This window comes from Notolabrus celidotus, chromosome 5 (assembly GCF_009762535.1).
Source record: "Notolabrus celidotus isolate fNotCel1 chromosome 5, fNotCel1.pri, whole genome shotgun sequence".
Taxonomy (NCBI): domain Eukaryota; kingdom Metazoa; phylum Chordata; class Actinopteri; order Labriformes; family Labridae; genus Notolabrus; species Notolabrus celidotus.
Window position 1 is genome coordinate 11,199,062 of NC_048276.1, and position 20,348 is coordinate 11,219,409.

Consider the following 20,348-nt stretch of genomic DNA (forward strand, 5'->3'; position numbering starts at 1 on the left):
CATAGACTGTATAAATTATGGAAGTAGTATCCATGACGTTACCCATCTGTTCCTGAGCGCTGTTTTGAAGCCAATCGACGGCGGCAGCCATGTTGTGAATGCAGAACTCAAACAGGCAGTGTGACATAAAGAGGTGGGGTTTGAGCCTCCTTTGCCCTTACTTGGGCAAAAACTTGTAATCTTAATATCTTCTGAACCGTCATATTGGAAAAAAATTCACCCCTGTACAGTGCGTGCAGATAGAGAAATTAGCTACGTAGAGCCAAGACGTTTTTTGAACCAGTCTGTAAACATGTTTATTAATGCTGTAAAGATCGTCTTTTTGAATTGGGGTCTATGTGGTTCCCGGTGTTTCTGCAGCCAGCCTCAAGCTGATCTCGATGAATTGCAGTTCATAACACTCCCACATGGGCTTCATCGATTGAGCCGGAGGTTGCCACTTGAACTTGACCCTGTGTTCAAATCAAAAAGCGAAACAAAATTTGCGCCTTAGATATAGCTCTAGAAAATAAACACTATCTTCATTTGTTACACCCCCCTGAGTAATGCACGTTCATCTCTTTTGGGTGGGTCTCAGTTTCACTGTAAATAGTAAGTCACACAGAGGCTTTACTCTGCTTCTTTCATATTTATTTCACAAAAGCACAAAATTGAAACCAATGCTTGAATGGTTAATCAGCTATTTCTGAAGCTCAGGGTTGCCAAAGTAATCAAAAAGGGTTTCTCTTACCTTAACCTTTCTATTTTATTATGATAACTAAAGAGATCATTTCATCATGAATTACTAAATAAATGTTCTTATTTCATCAGGATTTGGGCACTTACAAAAAAAAGGCACAAATTCTGCTGCATTGAAAGTGCAGTATATAAATAGGATATGCATGCAAATAGAGCGAGGGGAAGGCAGCAGGAGGTTGTCACTCATGAACCGAGACCGCCGGGGGACCTACAGCGCAGCTACAAGGACAGCACCCGCCCTCCACCCTGCAGCACCCAGGACGGAGCCACAGAAGGCTGCTCAGCTGTGTGGGATCACTCTAACAAGCTGCTACCTCAGTCTGGCCCAGCTGAAGGTTCTTACACTGTTTACTAGGCGCCTAGGAAAGCGGCCTCACTGAGCTGTTGTTGCTGGGTTTAAGACGGGAATAAATTCTGTCCGTGTTCTCCATGCCAGAGACTCTCGGTGAATACTAACCAGTCTGGAAGAGGAGGATTCTCTAACTTAATTATCGTGAGAGTTGAACTGTAATACATCGCACCTGGACCAGTCAAATGACCTCAAATTTGTAGATGGAGGGTTGTACAATTACCTAAATTAGAGCGGAGGTTAAATTATGAACATTTGGCTGACTGTCTGAAATCTACCCAACCATTAAAAGTAATGTTATTCTGCCATTAATATGCATCACAATATGGAAGATATAAGATAGAGCCATGCATGAAAGGCAATTTAATAGCTATCTTCCCTTGTTTTGCATCAAAAATACTCTTTTTTTGGGGTTTAACTTATGTCGTTTGGTTGGAATCATTAAGAGAACACGTTTTTTTAAATCATAAAATATATATAAATGATCCAACATGTCAGTATTTCATTTAAATCTGACAACCAATGGCATTGTTTTACAAAACAATCTCTACCAACTTCTCTTTTTACATTAATTGAATAAAATATTCAGTAAACTTATCCAAACAATAGCAGTTTAACTCATTTGACTGTTCTGTCTCTTACATTATTGAACACTGTGTCCCACTTCTTTTGAAGTTCTCATTTCAAGGCCGGATACGTCATAATAGATCAACCAGGCTGTCTCATTGCAAACATTTCTCCAAACATAGCCAAAAAATGTGGCCTTTAAACTGAATTTTGGAGGACAACATCCACTGCAAGTTGCTGATAACTTTGTAGAACTATTTTCCTCATGTGATACTGAAAATCTCACAGGTTTGTACTGACAGCAGGTCTAAAGAGGGAGAATTTATAAAGCTCTGAAGTATTTCACCGTGTTTGAAAAATTGGGATTTTCCATTTCTAAATTCAGCTGTTAACAGCACTGAGGTAAAGCAACCAAAGAGCCTCGCCACCTGGGTTTTAAAATGTGATCTGAAGCCTGAAAAGCAGTTTGGATAATAAATGTTAGAACTGCACCCTTTTAAGTCAAACCTGACATTTCTATCAGCCTGTGATGTCTGCATTTTTGACTTAAACTCGTTTTCTGTCCATTCTTTGTTTACACAAGAGATTGCCAATAATCTACTAAATTTGCAAGGTCATTAGATATGATGTAATTTCTACCTTAACTTTTTTTCCCTGAGCTGGATGACAGAATTTGAAGCATTTAATGCTCCAAGAGAAAACACTGCAGATTCATTATTTCTGATTGCACCTCCCTCGACGTTGCCTCTACCAGGAGGAAATTCAGACGTATTAAGAGGAGCAGTGAGAGGAAATGAAGATGCTACTGCTCTGAATGAATCACTGGTACTATAAATGACAAAGCTGGTGGGAATAACACACAATAGCTTCACAGTTTCTTATTACTACTGAGAAATAAAAAAAAAACAGATACATTATCTGTATTATGTAGTCTTACTAATGTTAATAATGAGGTCTTAAATAAAAGATAAATAGTTCAGAAAAAAAATGAGCATGGAAATTAAATGCAGTTATTAAATTACATTAATACGGCTCTAACAAATGACCTATGTACTTTCAGTCATTAGTTCTCATTTATCCTTTTTGCTTGGCTTTTTGTTTTGAATCTTTGACTTTCATAGAGATCCTTTCCAACATAAATTAGGGGCCATTGAAGCCAATGCATATTTTGTATATCCTGAATCCAACTGCCTTAAGTATTTGTGTGAAAGCATGCTAACTTTTTCAGCTACAGCTCAATATTTCTAAAAGAGCCGGCTAGCCTCCATCTCCAAAAGCTAATAAGCCTATTTAGTTATTTATACCTGTACTTGATTTTCACATTCTCCCAAAAAATCTCACTTCACATTTACGATAATGTGTGACAAACGCACAACAGAGCTAGCTTTAATTTGGCATCATCCAATTAATTGAACCAGGCTTCCTCCCAGCAGTGTGAACATGAAACACAGAGGTGCTGCTCCTCCGCTTCATGTGTCACCTTGACTTTATCACATAGCTTTTGTTGTTGTTTTTTTGTACTGTGACTCATTGGGTATACACATCCCCCTTCTGCACCTGACATGTAGAGAACTCTGATTATTTGGTGAAAGCTGTAATTGGAACATACTGACGGGGTTTCATGATTCCTGTGGGTATCTGTCGCGCTGTTCAGGCTCTCAGTGCTAGTCAAGAGAAGCACATTTTTTCCAGTGTATGCCAGTGTCCCCACTTCAAATGTATGTCATGCTGCAAACAACACCCTTTTCTTCTTTTTGCTTTATAAATCTTACATTATACTCCGTCTGTTTTCTTTTCATTATTGAGTCGATTTTGGAGGCAACTTCATTACAAGTAACTCTATATATTTTATGATTGGCATGCAATCACCTATAGCTGCTGGTGAGAGCCTTGAAACTTAGATGACTAATACATGATGAAGCCTTTTTAATTTCTTTGCTAAGTATGAGAGTTTCTCTTAGTGGGTTGGTTGACAAGAGCTGCGTCTCTTAAGTGGCGTCATTATAACAGTATGAGCATTTGCTGATGGCCATTCTCATTGACTAATAGAAAATAAAAGATGTTATGTTGCCCTGGTGGGATCTTGTTGTCAGGGCCATGGGATCCTACAAAGGAGACTTATTTACCAAGAATGAACAACACTGTTTAATATTGTTCAGGTACTAAGAATGTTGAGGCCGGATATTGAATGCTTGACACTTGATAGATCAAGTCATCAACCCAAATCTGTTAAATAAGTTGCTAATATTAGCAGGTATAGAAATTGGAAACTAAGGCAACAGTCCAAGAAAGATGTCAGAAATTTGGGAAGTTCTTGTTTCCATTATTCTAGCAAAAGTTAGATAAGACGATTGATCTCCACTAGGGATGTACATTTCAAGTATTTTCCATGATCGATCTTTGGAAATGTTTACAATCAATTATCGATTAATCATTAAAAAACAAAGGTAGATCTTTTCCATGTCAAAAACAATGCCAAATGCGATTTCCCCCTGAATCAAATTTTCCTTCACGACACACTGTAACTGACAGTATTGAATAGCTACGGATCGTATTGAGGTATTCAAAACGTTAAACACCCTGAATATCAACATGTGGAGCAGGCTCATAATCTCTGCAGATATACAATCATAAAAGTGAAGGCTCAGACTTCAACATGAGAACAGAGCAGAAACATATTTATGTAGTAGTAGTATTGACTAGAACTAGGAAGAGGGAGCACATTTCTCCAGTGCTAGCTTCTCCACACTGGCTCCCAATAAAATGTAGAATAGAATTTAAAATCCTTCCTTTAACCTACAAAGCCCTTAAAAATCAGGCACCCTCGTATCTTAAAGAGCTCATAGTGCCCTATTACCCATCTAGAACTCTACGCTCCCAACATGCAGGCTTGCTAGTTGTACCTAAAATCTCTAAAAGTAGTATGGGAGGTAGAACCTTCAGTTATCAGGCCCCTCTCCTTTGGAATCATCTACCAGTCAGGGTCCGGGAGGCAGACACACTCTCCACTTTTAAGAGTAGGCTTAAAACTTTCCTTTTTGACAAAGCTTATAGTTAGAGCTGAATCAGGCTTGGACCAGCTTTTGTCATGCTGCTATAGGCCTAGACTGCCGGGGGAACTGGCACACTAACACTGGGATCCTAGCTCACCCCCTTCCCCCCAACATCACTTACTTTAACTCTGCCTGTCCCATTAAAGTTACTAACCATAGACCTTTCTGAAGTCCCTGAGCTCCATTGTCTCGTAGATTCCTCTGAGCTGCCGTAGACGTGCTCCTGCTGCGGACGATCTGGACTCAAGCTGATACGGACGTGCTGGACTCCAGCGGCAACAGCTTCTACGACTCGTCTCATCACTATCACTTCTCTCTCTTACTCCCCTCTATCTGTCTTTCCAGACCCAACTAGGTCGAGGCATGATGGCTGTCTAACATGAGTCTGGTTCTGCCTGAGGTTTCTGCCTGTTAAAAGGAAGTTTTTCCTCACCACTGTAACTAGCTAAATACTGCGATGTGCAATGCTCATGATGGATTAACGTGGGGTCAGACTGAGTTTTACCCTGTCTTGAAGTTGGGTGTCTGTTCATGATTTGACATAGAGTGGTCTAGACCTCCTATGTTTGTAAAAGCGTCTTGAGCTAACGTTTGTTGTGATTTGGCGCTATACAAATAAAGATTGATTGATTGATTGATTGATTGATTGATTGATATTGATATTTCAGACTCAGTGTCCAGGTGTCTGTCTACTCGTTCTTATTGAGAAAAATAAGCACGTGAACGCAGTCAGGTGTCAGCCGGGAGTACAACCGGGTCATAATCAGTCCGGCAGCAGAGAAAAAAAAAAGCGCTCATGGAGACCTGTCACTCAGCCGCAGCCGCAGCCGCCAGCTGAGCGTCTCCGCTGTGCGCTACACCTGTAGTAAGCTTATTCACATCGAAACATGCTTTAAACTTAAAACGCCTCCCTGATAGCAGAACGAAATATAAGACCACATGATGTTCGTTCCACATGATACAAAACCGAAACAAAAAAATGTGTTCGAGTAAGTTGTTAATCAATTAATTGATAGTCTATTAATTCTGAACATCCCTAATCTCTAGAGGTGTGAAAAAATATCGATACAGCAGTATATCACAATACTTTGACCTCCGATATAACATCGATATTTCAACTCTTAATATCGATTCTTTGTCAAAATAAAAATTCATATTTTAGCCGAGTTGTAACTAAAATACGACTTCAGTATTTCAAAAACAATAAAGTGTAAAAGTTGTTTTCAAATCAAATAGTTTTGACTTAATTTGTCCTTTCTATTTTGAATAATATTGTGTGATTTATATATACACACCATCTCTATTTTTTTCTTAGTTAACTGTAGAATATAGCAATATTGTGATATCATGATATATCGTGATACTATTGTATCGTTACCCAAGTATCGTGATGCGCATAGTATCGTAAAGTTATTGCCAATACTCACCCCTACTAATCTCCATAGTAGATATGAAGCTACAGCTAGCAGCTAGCTTAAGTAGCTAAACACAAAGACTTGATCAAACCGGACTACTTCTAAGTTGACCTAACCAGAGAACAATTAGTACATACTGTAATTCACTTTAAAATTGGGATTTGTTCTTCTTACATTTTAGTTTATGTGTGGAGTAGCCTAAATTGTCAAGCTAGCAGTTCCCAGATGTTTCCATTCTTTTGGCCAAGCTATGTAAGCTAGCTGATGCCAGTAGCCTCATATTTACTGGACAGACATGAAAGCAAGTGGTATCAATATTTTATCTTACCCTCAGCAAGAAAGCAAATGAACATATTTTCAGAGGCATTTGACTTTTCTTTAACAATACTGCATTGGGACTTTGACCTATTTAGTAGTAGAATCTGTTTATTCTGTGAGAACAAAGGTAGTGAAAAATGTATAATTTTGGAGGTAACATCAGGTGCCATAGTGGCAACACTGAAAAAGATTCACACCCAGCTGAAGCATCGGCTTTTAGCTGCAATTTTCTCTGCGTTTTATTTTCACAGATGTTTAGCATTTATGGAAAGCTTTTTACTTCAGCTGCAAGCTTAAGAGATATAATCACTGTGCTCATCAACATCAGCAGCATCATCACCCCTGCGTCAAACACACAGCCCAGACTTCATCACCAGCACAGACATCATTATCCTCTTCCTCATCATCCACTTGATCCTCTTCTTGACTGTTAGCTCATATCTCTGCATCAGCTGTTATCCTGATGATGTTTATGTTGCATAATTCACAGACAAGTACAACCCTCCAATATTTTTAGTGCTGAAAATGAGATGTTTGTACCTGCACTCTCTTCACTGTGTGTATTGCATAAATTGTTTTTATCAGAATCATGAAAGTACCCTTTGACAATATGGAATTTGAGTGTAAATCTGCCACAGTAACAATTGTGTAAACTGTATTTGTAACATATGGGGCCATAGTTGTGCTGTTGGTTGTGTGTTCCTATTATTTTTTTCAGAAACTACCAATTTGTCTTGCAGGGAGAGCTCTTTCAGAAACAGGTGAACAGAAAAAAAATGTTTACTGCACCTGTGGATCTGGTTGTGATGAATATGAGCAGATATGGTGTGGTGGCTTGAACCACACTTAGACACAACAACCAATTTAAAGCATGTCTTAACCTGCCGGAGCAGTATGTGGGCCACATATAGAGAGCTTGTCTACAGAAGCATAGGAGCTTGTGCATTCTCAGTGGCACATGGCAACTGTAACAGCTGACTTTTTCACAAACCAGCAAACCAGGTAATTAGGTAGATTACCACATAACAGTAGCTACAAGCATAAACATTGTACTGTTCACAGCACCCTCATTAAATGAATGTAAATCTAGTGTATGCATAGTACAGGATAAAATGCATGCACATCTGCTTGCTACATAGCTATAACTGTAAAATCATTTGAAATGCTTTCCTCAGAGATGTAATTTGGTCGGGTTCCACCAGCAAAAAATCTGATTTGAATGGCAAGACAGCAGGCAGCATCTAAATTCGTTTGCACACTGCAAAATGAACCTGCTATAATCACCGTTTCCGTCCAATCCAGCAGGATCAGAGAGCGGCTCCTATCATATTCAGGGGTGTAGGTCAGACTGTGGCTATCAGGGCCTCAGCTGAGGCAGAAAAAAGCTCCTAAACATCATTAGGCAGAGCTTAGCCCTGGCACATCTACTGTCAACATTAAATCTTTCCACTCATACTTCAGTGTTCGGGGGGAAAACTGGCACAGAGAACATGATCGTCACTGAAAAGAAATGTTTGTCTTTGCTTTATTTTGTGAAAAGACTGACGTTGTTGCTTGCCACCCACTCTTCTCTGTTTCAGTGCATAATGACATGAGTGATGTGTGTGGACGAGCAAAGCATGGCGTGGGGCGCCATTTAGTCAGACGCTGTCAATCTCACACAGGTAAGCCAAAGCAGGAATGAGTGGGAAAATCTTTTAGCCTCATAAATACATTTGATATTCTGGTGATAAAGTGAAGGCTCTCACTGTGCTGCTGATGTTTTAGCAAAATGCTTCCTGTCTATGCGGGTGTTCAGACCAAAAATCAGCCCTGCGTTAAAACACAGCGAGGGGCTGCAATGGTGGGGGTGTAATGCTTCAAGTCTGAAATACAATGCACGATGTCTGAGTAACAGATCTGTGAATATGAAGGCTTCTCAGATGCCAAAACACAGCAGAGGGCTTTATAATACTATGAGCCTTCATTTTATCCTTTATTATCAATGCTGACAAGTTAACAACAGAAATATAGCCTTTAAATTACAAAGTCCACTGTTGTTGCCGCAAGGAGTTAAAGCAGGTTCAAGTTTCTACACCCCTGCTGCGCTGTCAGCCTAGCCCCTTTCAAACATATTAGAAGGATGTGTTTAATGTTGATCATCGACTGCCCCATTTAATGAACCGAATACCAACAAAAAGAAGGTTGCTTATCACTTGGGAGCCAGCCTTCTCTTCCTCTGTTGTGCACAGAAAGAAGAAGTCAACTTCATCAAATACATGAGGCTGAAACGCTCAAGAGTGGTGGATGGACGACTCTATTCTTAGATCTTTCTTTAAAAGAGGCCAGTCGTAAAAGTTGAAAGTGAGGGTGACACTGTTTTTAACTTAATCAAAGATATCTATCCTCTGTACGCTGATCAATATGGAACATCTAAGGCTCAGCTTGACACAGTTTCCGGGGGGCTATGTCTGTACCAAATTCCACAGGCGTTTCATCCCAAAACTCTAACATCATAACAGCTGCAGTCTGTCACTTTTGCTATGGAATATCCTATTTACTTATTTCAGGATTGATGGACTGATTGTGTGATTTGAAGGAACAAAAGCTCCCCTCATAAGGATAGCCTCATCAAATGACTTCATTTCTTTAGTAAAAGCCAATATGCCAAACAAATTTGGCATATTGGCATCTGCAACTGTCACCATTTTGTAACCTTTTTCTTAAAGCTAGAGATTTCCTAACGCGAATAATTTCCAGGTCATTCATTAAAATTAAAATCCAAATTAAAATTTAGAGTTACTGGCTAGTCCTAAGATGAGAGACAGCATCAAGCACAACTTATTCGACAAAGCTAACCACAGGGCCAGAGAGTCTGCAAGTAAGTAAGGTAGCAAAGGGGTGGAAAATGTCCAGTAAATTTCCATGGGAAGTTGAGCTGGGGAATCTTGCAAATATTCAAAATTGGAAACTTTCCATGGGAATTATGGGAATTAATGGAAGTTAACTGGGAACTGAGGGTAATTTAATGGAAAGGTATCATATCCAAGCATAAATATTTGTTTTGTTATAAGACATCCATCCAAAATAATACATTTGAAACAGATTTATTTGTAAGTAGAATCTTATCAAGTGTTAAATATTGTATTGAACAATCAATTCTTTAATTGAACAAAAATGCAATCCCAAGAAAGTCCCATTCATAATGTTAAATGAAAAGAGCCCCTCTCCCTCCAAAAAAGTCCAATTCAACATGCAAATAAAAAAGCATCTTCCCTCAAGCTTCTCAAGCCTAGCCTCTGCAGGATTCTAGAAATGATATTTGCATGTGATGGAGGAATGCACAGTGCATGTAGGTACTTACATGAAATCTGGTTGTTTTAGTCAGGATAATGCTAAAATGTATTTTCCCCAACTATATTTAAGTTCCCTTTTAAGAGCCAACCTTCAATTTAGTAAATTACTGGTTCATTCCCATAAATACCTGTTAATTCCAATGGAAAGTTTCCAACTTTGAAAATTCCCAGAATTTTGCAACCCTACAAGTAAGTAATGTCAAGTTGGTTTTCTGAGTTAAACTAACATTAGCAGACCTAGCAACATTGGTTACACGTTCAATTTGTCAAGTTGTTATATACCAGTTTCACCAGACATAACCTACATACAATGTTATCTCCATTGTCTGGACCAAAATACTGCACGCTACCAAATGCCATCTGTCATCTGTGCTTGTTTATGTCTGGGTAGTGGAGCATAATAGCATTATGACAGTAGGCCTACAATAATAATGATATTAATGTTTATTCAACCCATTAGTTATTCTGGTGAACACTAGCGAGGGTGAGGATGTTTAATCATTTAGTAGACTACACTTGCACATCCCTACTGAAAGCATGAATTATTTTTTATTGTTTAATTATAAAAAAAATGATAAACTGTCTGTTCATCCCCTTATATGCAAACTTACTGAGACATTTCCAAAGAGCTGAAACAAAATACCAACTGAATGCAATGTGTGTAAAGCCAAAGTACCAGTGGAGCACTCATCAGGAGATCCCTGGAGAAAACACTTACAAAACTGTACAGCAACAATGTTGTTCTAAAGCAAATATATATTCAATTTTAACTGTCAAAACATACACTGATCTTAAAGCAATAAAGTGAAAATCCACAGTCGGGGAGTTAACATCTACTGTATGTGTATCAAAGATCAATGAAGCCCCTCTGTAACTGTGAAACTTCATACATTTGCAAATCTTTCAGTCTGCCTGGTCTGAATATGCAAATAGTCTACAACACAACCAAGAAAGCAACCAGAGTGATTTTTACTCTAAATGACAGCTCCTTCCCCCTCAACTCTCAAAGAAGACTTCAATTGCCGCTGAGGCCTCGTCCCCCCCTGGAACACCACGTATCTACGCCTGTTCTGCGAATTAGCTCCCCATAAAGATGCTTCGTAAAATATATGCACAAAAAATTTAATGAGACAACCGGTCCCTCCTGTGTCTAAGTGACATTACCAGAAGCCATCATTCAGCCCTGTACTTGCTCTCAGAGTCCGTCCATCTCTACAGTACACTGCTAATGATGGAAATGTTTGCCCTTGAAATCTCAGTTAATAAGCAGCTCTGCTATGACATCCATGATTAGATCATCCAGAGCTGTCACATCTCATCCTGAGGAGGACGCCACCAGACAAAACCAAGAGTGGGAGCAAGCCTTCTCTCTTATTCTCTTCTTTTCACACACACATACACACGCATACACACACACTGGCATAAAAAAGCACACACATACAAACATCTCCTCTTCTGCAGCTATGCAACAGAACAGCCAGGGTTAATCTTGGGTAACAGCTTCTTGGCCTGGATCAGAGAGCTGCACTAAGACCCGATGAATGTTGACATTGATACGGCGTGCAGCCTCCACACACAGGTAGGACGCACGAGACAAACACCTTCAGAGATGAGGCAGCCTCGGGCAAGGATGAGATTGAGTTCGCGGTGCGGCATTAGATGAGATTTCCGATGCATACTATAACGAATTAGCATGAGTCTGTTCCCCATGAGAGATGCCTGCAGACACAGGGTGAATTGAAATAAATGGGTGTCCCGGTGTTTACCACACCAACCCCCCTTCCCCCCCTGCCGCAGTCAGTTGGCCATCTGAGTGTGGCAGGCCCGGTTCTGGCACAGCACAGACCAGCATGATGGATGGACAGCCAGGGCAGCTGCTAAAAATCTCTTGAATTACGCCCAGGCTGATATGTCACTCACTGATCAATTGCATCCACGTAAATCTGCCGCTTGAGGAAAGAAAGCGCTCAGGGCTCAGGGGCGGGCTCGCATTTTTTTGGCTTGAGAGCCAACTGGGAGACCGACTTATTCAGACGTGGCCCACACACGACTAAGTAGCATTTATTTACCTCTTCTACACTATCATTTTCTGCTCTCCACTGAGACAGTTTTCTTGCAAACATTCAAAGCCCACGGAAACCAGAATGTGTTCAGTGCTGCGTCAACAGATTCTGCAATTTTTTAAGACTTTGATATAGAGATTGTGGGAACCATACAACTGGTGCATTCCTGTGTATAGGTCTGTAATAGAGATAGACTTATGTGTTTTTTAGGGCTGATACCGATATCGATTATTAGTAGTCAAGGAGGCCGATAACCGATATTTGGAGCCGATATTCATATGCAGTAAAAGGGGAAATATTGCAGTCAAAATGTTGGATAATACAAACTCCAACACTTAACTTGGTTTAAATGCCTTTAAGCATAACTTATTAAACAGCTTTTCAGATTTGTAACATGTTAAAGGTTTGTTTTATCTCAGACAATAGACATCTTTGTTTTAAAATTCTAAGAAAAAGTGCAGGGAGCTCCCAGGCTCAGCAGCATGTCTTATGAAGTGAAATGAAAACTTAAACAAAGAAATAGCAACCAAAAGTTTTCTACCGTGCAATGAGAAACTGCAGGGAGAAATGGAACGTAAGCTAGGCTACGGTTTCTGCAGACAGTGTCATTTCTGCCTCGTTATTTAGCAAATTTTGAAAGATTCCGTCCCGAGCACTCACTTCGGTTTAGGTGTATGCTCTACTTGGAGTTACCTGGTGGTTCGGCTGCATCAGAGCCAAAATAACCCAGTTTTAAATTGATCACCTATCGGCAGTCAGATTTTTAACAAAGGCCGAAGCTGATAAGCGTCAAAATGCCGAATATCGGCCTGGCCGATATGCGGTCTATCCCTAGTTTGTAATTGCAAAATGTACACAGTTAAGTGATCATCTGAATCGTCCACTCTTGATTCTTAGGGGTCACAAAAAACGCACAACTCAGGAAGTATTGTTGTGCAATACAAAAAAAAAAAAAAAAAAGCCTCTGACAGAAAGGTTGGTATAAACAAAAGTCCAGCTTCGGACACAGCAGAAACCCAATCATAGTTTAGGAGTGGTACCAAGGGATGGGCAATCAAATTTCAAGCGGGGGTCCAAGCCACCCCGAGCTCCCTTGACACGCCTCTGGGAGAACTGTTATCCATTAACCTGAAATCTGACAGTGCGATAGATTAACAGTGGCTGACCAGGTTCCCCCCACAACCAAGCTATCTTTCATTGTCAGCCCTCACATACTCCCGTGACAGATTCCCGTGAATATTACCTCCTACAGATAAATGCAAGCAGCGCTGAGTAGCGTCTGGAATGAAAGAGAAAGATTCATTGAGCAATCTGCAAACGGAGATAGTGTAAGACCTCAGTGGCCCCCTCGTCGAGACGTCTCAGATGGCAACAGATCTGATGCAAGTTCAATCAAAACCTTTCAAGTGGCCAAACTGCAGTCAGGATTTTCTTAATTTCAAAGTAAGAGTCTGCTGAGGTGATGTAGATTATATCAGGCTGACTGTCAGCTAAGGTGAGGCTTTGACCTTCCTCACGTCGCCAGTGTTTTAGCAGGAGAGACTGGCTTATGCACACGTTTCTCTAAAGACGACACTGATGGACTGTAAAGGGGGGTAAGTGTAGTGCTATCATGAATATACTGCAGTATTGATCGACTCTGTTGTTAGACTTGTAATAGATTTTTGTAGTGGAAATTGATTTTCAAAGCATTATTTGCTACTTAAGGATGGCAAACTGCCAACAAAAATCTTGCCAAATCTAAACATCCCTTTATTATTTATCAGAACCCTTACTATTCATGCAGAGTATATCACTTTACAGTAATATGGTGGTATTTTTAGAAACGAGTTGTTCTCTCACAGGCAATTAAGCGCCCCAATTTGTGCTGCTTAACTGTAATTTGAGTTCTAAACACACATAAAGTGCATCAAAATGTTGCCTTATGACTGCCAAAATCCATGACAATATCTGGTCCCATATCACATCATCTGGCTCTACTTGTATGAATGTTAAAATGCAGACTCCCAGTGAGACAGTAACTGAAGCATAAAGGATAAATTGTTATTCTTTACTATCTTAAATTCTCCCTTTTTGCACTGAGAAGTAGATTTTGGCACCGTTTTCTTTGCCATATTGTGAGCACTGTAACTGCATAATGTATACCCTGACAGGGTGATATTGTGTTTTATATCTCTAAGGGCACTGATTATGCTGCCTGGGCACATTTTAGTTAACCGTGCAGTTTCAGCTTCCCTTTCTCGTGCTGTCACATGGTAACCACAATGGATGAGCCAGAATACTTACATTTGCAATGCAATGTGAAACTTGTGAATGTGCATGAGACACCTGAATGGAGCAGGGAGACAAACCTGCTTTGCTTTAAACTGCTGGCTCTCGTATCGTACATTTTAGAAGTGAATGCTTATTATAAATACCAGCTTCAGGGGCTTTTATCTGCAGTTCTAGAACTCATTATTCTGTATGCTATTTTTGTCCAATTACAATAGGAGTGTGCAATGTTAAACTATGTGATTATGAACACTTATATTACTTCATTTTTCTTTGTTATTACTGCCTCTGTATCAAGACCAGAGGCTAATTGGAGACAGTAGAGGCCATCAATTTTTTTCTGGATGGTGGGAGTAAAAAAACACAAGTTTTTACTGGGCCCGGATGAGCTTTTAACCGTCAATTAAGCAGCAGAAAATGCACCAATGTTCCTGAGAGAAAAAGCTTGATCATTGATGGTGCGATAGGTTAAACTTCCTGGAACACTGCAGGGACAAAAAGCTCCCTGATAAACTCCAAAGCTTCAGTCTTTCTTCACAATGGCTGCATCGTCTCAAGCTAAACTGTGTTCTGCTGTATTTTTTTGTCATGCACATACTTAATGAATCACAGCTGAGCTCTCAAATAACATTTCTGTCAGTGTGACAGGCTCCAGTGTACCTTTCCTGAATCCTGAGCAGCATTCTGCTTACAGAAAATTATAGACCACCTTCCCTTCCAATCCACCTACTTTACCACCTGGGGGGAAAATAACTGGCAATTTCCCCGACTATTATTTCACGGATATATCCCTGTATCAATCAAGCTTTTCAAAGCAGGTTCTGATGTATATGCAGAGCTGGGTTGGGCTTTTCATGTGTGTGTTGTGTTTTTTTAGACATGTCCGTTTTTGGACTTTAATACTGTTTTACAACCTTCCAGCTACTTTTAAAAACAAGTGGCACAATGACCCAGATTGTGAGTTAACCAACAGTGTGCTGCTGGTGTCACGCTCCGACTATACGGCTCCCAGCTATACGCCTCCGACTTTGTGCAGGATTTCCTTTCTGTTCTGTTTTCATTAGAACTAACACAAGTAATGAGATAAACCCGAACTCGCCGAAGGTGTAGAGAGAGACAAAGATCTCAACAATGACCTTTTTTTTTTTTGTCTTCACCATCCAGGGACATAATCCCTTGTTTGGCTGTGCAGCTGGCATGCAACTGAGTCACGCGTCAGCCCTGATTAGAAGCAGCAGTGGTCCGCGGGCCCCGTTCCTCTGCCAGAGCCAGGAGTGGAAAAGGCCAGGGCCACCACTCTCAGTCTGTAGATGTGACCTTGATGGGGTATGATAGAGAGGAAGCGACACGATTCGCAATGCCACACAATATCTGTAACCTTCCACTTCCCCACTATGCATGCTGAGGCTACTGAGCTGTGACACACACACTCATGCACTTGCACAAAAACATACACACACTATGTCAACTGTGCACTGTCATTTTTTCGGGCAGTCTCCTCCTTCACGTCATCTATCTTTTTCTTCTTTTTTTTGCATATTGGCTGGTGCTTTGTACAAGATGTCCTAATTCTTAATGTTTTTCTCTTGTTCGTGTTCAGCGGCTGCCATGCTAACGTTAAAGTCACATAGGTTAAGCTTGAATGGCCTAAACGATCTCTATAATGAGGCTGAATGTAAACAACTGGATGAGACATACAGACCGACTATTAACAGCAATGAAACCATTTACAATATAATTTTCTATCATTTTCATTCTTATTTATGGTATGACGCTTGCTTCTATTAAATTGCTTACTCTACCCAAGCCCTTAGATCTCATTGGACATAGTGATGGAGACAGATGTCTTGTGAGTCAGACATTAGCAACACAAGTGGGGTAAAGATGGCACTGCAGGCCCCAAAAATACCAGTTGGTGAGTAAAATCTTGGCATTGCATTTCCTGTCTCAAAATACAGCTAATGAGAAATAAAATAAACGTGAGCTGTACTAAGCTGTGATTATCAGTGATGCATTATTGCAAGAAAATGAAAATGCAGTAAAACAAAAAAAGTAAAATCCTGACACAATCAGCTGCTGCTTAAAAATCACAACATTAAAACATTATATTCTCTAAAAGTCATGCATACTTCATGGATAGAGCATTGCAGGCTTCCTTGTTGTTGCAAAAGAATGCAATTTCATTTAAATGAGTCTGTCAGCTCGACCAGCGGGGATTTAAGAGTGCAGCCAACCAGCATGTGGTAATGAGAGAACGTGCAGCGTATCCGAGACGCAACACTTTGTGCTGTCCGAAGGCGAGGTGCTGTAAGGTGGAGAGCAACAGTAGCCAGGCAGAGGTGGTCGCCTCATTCAGGTGCACAGGAAATCTGAGCCACAGTGATGCCTCTGCCTTCCTGCTCTGTGAGTTCAGCTTGCCTACTCAGGGAGCTCAGCAACAAAATGTAGCCCTGTGTGCTACAGTTGGAGGAGAATTTGCAAAACAAATGGGCTTACAGGAGGGGCAGCAAGGGCAGCAGAATGAGATGTCAATGTTAGGCGCCTCCCTTTGTTTTTTGGATGATATCATTGTATAATATGAGGACTTTTAGGTTGTGAGCTTCTAGAATCACAGTGAACAATAAAATAACACCCTCTTATAAAATTATGATATTCAATAATGCACAGACAATGAGTAAACTGATCCTCATATCAGGCATATCCATGCACTTATAATCTGCATTGTTGGACTATAGACAAATATTTTTTTTATTTTAGCCTTTAATTCAAACCGCACCACCTCCTCAGTGGTCACCCCTGCTGAACTGGTGCCATATAATGTGCTGTGTGGAGGCAGCAGCTTCCTCTGGAGGCGTGGATTCTGAGCTGCAGGTTTCCACAAACATCTTTTTTACCACACAGGTAAGAAACCTTTCCTTTCTCAGTCCACAACTTCTCCCCTGGTTTTAAAGATAAACGGCTATTTAGGGCTGAGGGTGAAGCCTTCTTTTGTTGCAGATGATGTGGCAGCTTCCTGACTTTACAGTTCAGTGTGTGTGTGTGTCTCCCTCTCTCCTCATTCCTATCTTTAAACTGCCCAATCCTTACCCACAGAACAAGAAATCCCTCTCAATAATAAATAGGCTACCTCCAGCATTTCAGAGACAAGGGCCCTGCATGCTGCACGACTCAAAGACCACCTTAACTTCACTTTTAGCTATATAAAAAATTAATACCGTGCCAGCTTGGCATGTGGCGAAATCAAACAATAGCTGATAGCTGGTTTCCATATTTGTGCCGGGGCTGCAGCCTTTTTTATTCACAGGAATAAGCCAGCTCTGTGTGTACTGAAGCCCGACCACAGGACATGTCTTCCGGCACGCAATTAGGCGACCTCCTCTCATCTGCAACCGTGTTGAATTTGGGGAAGCATACACCTCTTCCTCCACCCACCTCAAGTGATTGTAAACACCGCTAACAAAAGATGGTTGATTTTAAAGCTGATTCTCTTCAGAGAAACCTCCAAAAAAAAGACCTCATGAGAAGTGTCAGTAATTGAGGAAGAGCAGCCGAATGAGAATACAAACAATTCCTGACCACCACTGACATTGAAAAACACACACACACACACACACACACGCACATAGCATACACACACACAAAGATACAGCGCGGCTTCTTTCTACTGCAGCATGCTTTAAAGGTAATTACCGCCGTGCATAAGGTCGTTACTGTGTGAGAGGTGTGCGGTGTCATTTACCTGGGCATCATCCGGCGATCCGACACATGGAGACAGCGAGGGGGTCTGAATATTCCAGCCAGGCACAAAAGACACAAAAAAAAGGAGAGGGGAGAAAATCCTGGATTGAATGCGGCAGATGAATACGCGACCTCTGCCTTGAGAAAATACTGCTCTCCTTCCTTATCTCTAGATGTTGCTGTGTCGATGGAGGCAGCAAGAGAGGGAAGCCCGGAGCTCCTTCTCCGTACAGACAAAGATGCTTTCTCTCCTCCGCCGCACCGAGAGCAGCAGCAGCAGCAGCGGCAGCAGCAGCACAGCCGTCATTCCCCCGACACTTGATGGTAATAGTTTGGTAGGTAGCTTATATGGGTTGAGGGCGCGGTCAGCTGCTGTTGACCAATCGTGCTCCCCATCAAACTAACAGCAGCGTTGCCATGGTGGATTAAATGGCGTTCAAGCACACATTCATAACCTGAAAGAAAAAAAACCAAGAAGGTGTGTTTTCATTCAACCTCACTGAAATCATAGAAGAAGAAGAAGAAGAAGAAGAAGAAGAAGAAGAAGCCTCTCATTACATTAGGAGTGGTGTCTTTTTTTTTTTTTTTTAAAGCTAGCAGTGATGAGAGACACTCAGGTTCAAGACCCCCATCGTCAACCCCACCCTCATGATGCCCAAGTGCCCTAAGGTAAGACTCAGGGCAAGCTGCCCCAGCTGTTCAACTCCCAACAACATATGTAGATTCATTATTCTTCAATGAGTCATTTTGCAGCTAAAAAAAGATGAACAATTCCACCTTTTTCACAAGGTGTCTCCATGCTTACTCATGTGGATGCCATCTTTGTTTTATCAAATGATACATCATCACAACCCCACCTAAGATAACTTGCAGAAGCAGCAGAATAACCATCTTATCTTTATAATGGCTAGTTGGCTAATTCCAGAGAGTTGGGCTTTCATTTTTTCAAAGATAGGCACATCAATACATTAAAGGACAGAAATGGAAACTACTGATCATTATCCAACAGTAAAAGAGGTGTCGGCCAGCCTATAGCTCTTGCAGATGAACAAGTTTTCATTTGGCCAAGGATCACATAAACTGTAATTCTGCTTTTCATAATGGCCCGTAGAGTTTTGAATGCATAAAGGGATGCTTACTTCCAGCAGTTCAATCGTATATGTAATTAATGCCTAGTACTTTTGGTTTAAATTCAACAGAAAGAAGTTCCTGAAGTTATGACTGCATGACTGAATTTGGAAAATGCTGCTTAACATGTATAATTATTTTACAGTAAGCTCATAATCTAACTTATTTATGAAGAAGGTTGATTTATATGTATAGCACAAGTCAAAAGGTTCAAGTGTGTAAAATGAGAAATAATATATTAAAAAACCTTAATGAAGAATAGAATAACAATGCAAAGAGAAGATTTCTGGAAATAATGCCAAAAGCATGAGAGGAATATTGTGTATGTTTTCTTCCAGCTTTGAAATGTCTGTTCAGTTTAACACACACACACATACACACACCTCTTTCAGATGACTTAAGAACCTGAGAGACTTCATGTGGAAAGAGACATGCACAGAAGCATTAAGTCCTCAACCATCCAGCACCTTTTCACACATTCTTAAAACTTAACATTCGCTGTCAAAGCAGAGTCCCTGCTATGGAGGGCTGTTTGTGTGTTTGATTTGCTGTGAACTCAGACTTATCAGTGACAGTTGGCTCACCCATACAGACCTCTTAAAAGCCCGTAAAGGTGAAGCAGTATGGGTCCAAGCCTTTCATGCAGGAAAGATAAAATCATAGCAATCTGGAATCTGAGGATGACGTATGAATAATGTATGCTCTGAAATGTTTTTGCCTGCGAAACAATTCAGCCTGAGTGAGCAGATGGGGTTGAATACTTTTGCAGCTATGTTTCAAAATCCCCACTGCTATAAATCAACGCTACCTATGTGTATAATTTAACACCTGCGGGAATTAAGTAAGTAATGTGAAAGGAAGGAGCACTTTGTTTGATTTTCTAAGTAACATAAACAAATACATTAATTATTAATGTACTAAAAAGAACTATTTCGAAAAACTTGGTAGCATAAGGCTATGTCAGGGTCAAACTGCAATTTTTATACTCTGTTAGTAAAATACAAGATTGTTAAAATATGACAAAACTATAGAAATCAAGACATTTAGTTACTTAACCAATTCCATTCTCAGTCATAAAAAGTATACCAAACAAACCAGACACAGGGTGCACTGAAATCTGAACAATATCCACATTACTGGGCTGATAGATTTCAAACCCCTCTGGAGAGATAAGTTCTTCACATTTTGAAGGTATAAAAGGGAAGTTATTTGTTGTATTTTTTTTGTCTCGTCTCCATCTTAACTCCAGCATTTTGCATTGTCTGCACTGGCTCTGGAGTAATACGCATTTAGTACTGCAAGGTTTGTCTGAATGCTTTTGAAATGTAGGTCTCTGCGAAGCTATTGTTTCTGCTGATCAACTCTATGAGTGG

General features: G+C 40.4%; 1 protein-coding gene across 1 annotated transcript in view; it reads right to left on the reverse strand.

Annotated features, from left to right (window-relative positions):
• Positions 1-18,095, reverse strand: part of nrxn2a (neurexin 2a) — a 149,187-nt gene extending 131,092 nt beyond the window's left edge. The window contains exon 1 of the mRNA XM_034683753.1: positions 17,849-18,095. The gene's annotated coding sequence lies outside the window, so the exon portion shown is untranslated. The remainder of the gene's footprint in view (positions 1-17,848) is intronic.
• Between the last annotated feature and the right edge of the window lie 2,253 nt (positions 18,096-20,348).